This window comes from Cebus imitator, unplaced genomic scaffold (genome assembly GCF_001604975.1).
Source record: "Cebus imitator isolate Cc_AM_T3 unplaced genomic scaffold, Cebus_imitator-1.0 Scaffold109, whole genome shotgun sequence".
Classification (NCBI taxonomy): domain Eukaryota; kingdom Metazoa; phylum Chordata; class Mammalia; order Primates; family Cebidae; genus Cebus; species Cebus imitator.
The window spans coordinates 1,070,766-1,075,546 of record NW_016107424.1 but is presented as its reverse complement, the minus strand read 5'-3'; the positions used below and the strand labels follow the sequence as shown (position 1 = coordinate 1,075,546).

The window sequence follows — 4,781 nt, the reverse complement described above, 5'->3', positions numbered from 1 at the left end:
GTTTTTTTTCTTTAAGAACTTATTAATTTTTTTTATTATACTTTAAGTTCTGGGATACATGTGCAGAATGTGCAGGCTTGTTACAAAGGTAAACACGTGCATGGTGGTTTGCTGCATTCATCAATCTATCATCTACATCAGGTATTTCTCCTAATGCTATCCCTCCCCTAGTCCCTCATCCCCCCCACCCCACCACCACCTACAGGCCCCAGTTCAGCACTTTAAATGTGTCATGCCACTTTCTTATTTTTATTATTATGCTTTAAGTTCTGGGATACATGTGCAGAACATGTAGGTTTGTTACATAGGTATAAATGTGCCATGGTGATTTGCTGCATCCATCACCCCATCATCTACATTAGGTATTTCTCCTAATGCTACCCCTCCTCTAGCCCCCCATTCCCCAACAGGCCCCGGTGTGTGATGTTCCCATCCCTGTGTCCATGAGTTCTCATTGTTCAACTCCCACTATGAGTGAGAACATGCAGTGTTTGGTTTTCTGTTCTTTTGTTAGTTTGCTGAAAATGATGGTTTTCAGCTTCATCCATGTCCCTGCAAAGGACATGAACTCATCCTTTTTTTATGGCTGCATAGTATTCCATGGTGTATATGTGCCACATTTCCTTTAAAAAATGGTTAGATGCCACAAAGTAGGTGGCAATGCCTTAACTGTATGTGTATTGTCAGGCCTGACGGCCTCTACCATTCTTGTCAAGGGGAGTGCTAAACTTCTCTCCTTTCATACAACACTGTCACGCCACTTTCTTCTGGCCTATTAGGTTTCCACAGCAAGCTTTTGTTTGCTTCCAGACGTTTTGGAACGTCGTGGTACATTATTTGTTTCTCTTTATTGCTGCTTTTAGGATCCCTTTTTTATCTTTGACCTTTGGGAGTTTTGATTATTAAATGCCTTGAGGTAGTTGTCTTTGCGTTAAATCTGCTTGGTGTTCTATAACCTTCTTGTACTTAGATATTGATATCTTTCTGTAGGTTTGGAAGTTCTTGTTCTTGTTCCTTTGAATAATCTTTCTACCCCTGTCTCTTTTTCTAGCTCCTTTTTAAGGCCAATAACTCTTACATTTTCCCTTTTGAGGCTATTTTCTAGGTCCTGTAGGCATGCTTCATTTTTTATTTTTTTATTTTGCCTCCTCTGTGTATTTTCAAGTAGTCTGTCTTCAAGCTAATTTTGTTTGATCAATTCTGCTATTAAAAGACCTTGATGCATTCTCCCATATAGAAATTGCATTTTTTTGGCTCCAAAATTTCTGCTTGATTTTTTCAATTATTTTAATCTCTTCATTAAATCTGCCTAATTCTAAATTCCTTCTCTGTGTTATCTTGAATTTCTTTGAGTTTCCTCAGCACAGCCATTTCGAATTCTCTGCTGTAAGGCCACATATCTCTGTTTCTCTAGGATTGGGTCCTGGTGGCTTATTTAGTTCACGGGACAAGGTCATGTTTTCCTGGATGGTGTTGAGGCTTTTAGATGTTCTTTGGTGTCTGGGCATTGAATAGTCAGATATTTACTGTAGTCTTCTCCTTCTGGGCTTATTTGTACCCATCCTTCTTTGGAAAGCTTTCCAGATATTCTAAAGGACTTATGTGTTGTGATCTAAACTGACTCTACTTTAGGAGGAGCCCCAAGCCCAGTAACACTGTGGTTCTTGCAGACTTGTAGAGGTACCCCCTTGATGGTCTAGGAAAAGATCCAGAAGAATTATCTGGATTACCAGGCAGAGACATGTTCTCCTCCCTTAATTTTTCCCAAATAAACAAAGTATCTCTTTCTGTTCTGAGACACCTAGAGCTGGCGGTGATGTGACACAAGCACCCCTGTGGGTTAGACCTGAAACCAGCACAGCACTGGGTTCTGCCCAAGGCCTGCTTTAACCACTCCCTGACTACTACCTATGTTCGCTCAAGGCCCTTGGGCTCTACAATTAGCAGGTGGCAATGCCAACCTGGCCCACATCTTTCCCTTGAGGGTAGCCAGTTCTCCCAGGCCCTGGGCATTTCCAGAGGTGCTGTCTGGGAACCAGGGATTAGAATAAAAATCCTTAAGACATCTACTTGGTGTTCTACTGTACTGTGGCTGCAGCTGAGCTGGCACTCAAACCACAAGACACAGCCCTTCTCACTCTTCCCTTTTCTCTTTAAAGGCAGAGGAGCCTCACCCCATGGCCACTACCACCACAGCCCCACAAAGAATAGTGCAGGCTATCACTGATGTTCCTTTAAGGCCCAAGGGCTCTTTAGTCAGCTTGTGGTAACTACTGCCTGGCCTGGCACTCACCCTTCAGGGCAATGAGATCTCCTCTGGCCCAGGGCAGGACCAGGAATGCCATTCAATAGCCAAGTCCTGCAACTGGGGACCCCAGAAGCCTGCTTGGTGCTCTACCACCCTGTAGCTGAGTCAGTGCCTAAAGTGCAAGACAAAGTCCCCTTTGCTTTTTCCTCCATTTTCTCAAGTGGAAGGAGTCTCACCCTGTAGCCATTACAGCTGGGAATGTGCTGAATGTCACTTGAAGCCAACAAGTCTGAGTCTCACTCAGGATCTTTAATGTAGAACCTGGGTATTACTGCTGGTTATTCAGGTCCCAAGGGCTTTTCAGTTAGTAGGTGATGAATTCTGCCTGGACTGAATCCTTCCCTTCAAGACACCAGGTTCCCTTCTGGCAGGGTGTATCTAGAAATGTCATTTAGGAACTAGGGCCTGGAAAGGGGCTTCAACACCCTGACAGGTGCCCTGTCCTGCTGTGTCTGAGCTGTATCCAAGATCCAAGACAAAGTCTGCTCCCACTCCTTTCTCTCCTCAAGAAGAGGGAAGGGGTCTCTTTGAAAACTATGAACTGTGCAGCTTGGCGTTAGGGGAGTGGTGGTGTCAGCACTCCCTTAGCCACTCCTCTGGTGTCTCTGTATGTTGCATGCCCCTGGTTTATTGTCTCTGGGTCCAGTTTAACACTACGACTTACCTAGGAGTTGCTGTCCACGTCACCTAGATTATCTTTCTAGTTTATGTAGAGCTCCAGAGCACTTTAGCCCAGAGTAGTAAGGGCTGTAGAAACTCACATTTGGACCACTGGGATCAGCAATTTCACTCTGGCTAGGGATGGTTTAAATGCTCCCTCCCTTGAGCATCAGCTGAGTTTGGCTCAGTTTTGTTTTCTGTTATAATAGGTCAACACTGAGTTCAATGTCTCATAAATGCTGTGTCTTCCTCTCCCCAGCATGGGAAAATGCTCTCTGCACCTCACTGCCACTGTGGGGGATGGGGGAGGGTGTCATTGGTGATTGATTCAAGATTGCTTTTCCTACCTCTTTAGTGCCTCTTTCAGTGATATGAAGTTAAAACCAGGTACTGCGTGGGTGCTCACCTTATTTTTTGTTCTTATGAAAGTACTTTTTTTTTTGGTGTAGATAGTTTTTAAGTTGGTGTCCTTATTGTGGGGGTTGGGGGGGGCAATTGGTGGAGGCGTCTGTTCTGCTATCTTGTCCTGCCCCTCTGTCCTTACCCATTTATTTGTGTGTCCTTTGGACCTCAGTCATATGTCCTTATGCTATCTCTAGCTATCTAAGACCTCTAGCGTGGTATAAAATCTAGGTCTTTGCTCATTAAATAGCCCATCATTTGAATATATTTTTATGTTGTAAAATCTCAGCTGTAACTAAAACACTTCTCCTGGGTCCTATTCTGATGGAGTTTGCCTAATAACTGGATACACAAACTGAGAAACCAATCCAAGAAAGGCTGTGTTTAATGGTGAATACATGTTAATACAGCACCCCATTGCAATATAAAAGGGATATTCAACAGTTCAACACACCGAAGTGCCTGAAGTAGGGGACTCTTTGCTTACACCTATCAAATTGCAATGGAAACCATCTTGACTACTCTGTAGTATGAGATCAAGGCTTTTTAAAAATTGTCTTTAAATGGTCATTCATTTATTCAAAGAAGTATTTATTCAAGGTCTGCTACATACCAGGTATCATGTAGTATTAAAGATAATGATAAAAAGTCACTTTTGACACTCATGAGATGATCACAATCAAGATGTTCTGGACCATGTCAAAGATATACAATGCAATGAGGTCTATGTGTGTGGAATGCCAGGGGTTACTGCAATAGAGAATAGGAGAAACGGTTTCAAATTGGGAAGTAGAGGGTGACGGAGATTCAGAAAAAACTTTCTGAGGTGACTCTTGAACTGAGCTCTGAGGAGCTAGTAGGAGAGAGGTAAGTGAACAAAGGAGGAAAGCTTTTTCAGACCCCAAATTGGCATGACAGCATGGGACATTTTGGGAATAGGGACGGGGAATTCCTGTGTAAAGTATCAAAAGCTGAGACTGGAAAGTGAGTCAGGAACAGAATCTTAAGATCACTGTAGGTCAAGAACAGGACTTTGGACTTTATACTGAAGGCAATGAGGAGTAATTTTAATGAGTGTCAATACAACCCAATAAATTATACACAATGTGTTTAAGTTTGTATTATTCTGATAAAAGTTGTAATGGAGACAACACTTTATAATCACTGTGCTATTTCATTTTCACTCTAGGCACACAAGAAGACATTCTCCACATCACCTGGCATCTAGCTGGGGCCACAAGATTTTTCTGGCCAATGGAATATGTGCAGAACTGATGTATGTGACATCAGGGGCCAGCCTCTACATATCCTGTGTCATGCCCCACACTGTGTCCATTCACCTCTCAGTTAACTAAATGGAAGTAATGCAAGGAAGGACTCCAAGGAAGCCCTAGGGGTAATGAAGCTACAT

The 4,781-nt window shown here is 43.0% G+C and overlaps 1 non-coding gene across 1 annotated transcript; it reads right to left on the bottom strand.

The window, feature by feature from the left end:
- Nucleotides 1–627: 627 nt before the first annotated feature.
- Nucleotides 628–750, bottom strand: LOC119472625. Its single transcript, XR_005201780.1, has one exon. It is a non-coding gene; the product is annotated as a U6atac minor spliceosomal RNA (small nuclear RNA).
- Between the last annotated feature and the right edge of the window lie 4,031 nt (nt 751–4,781).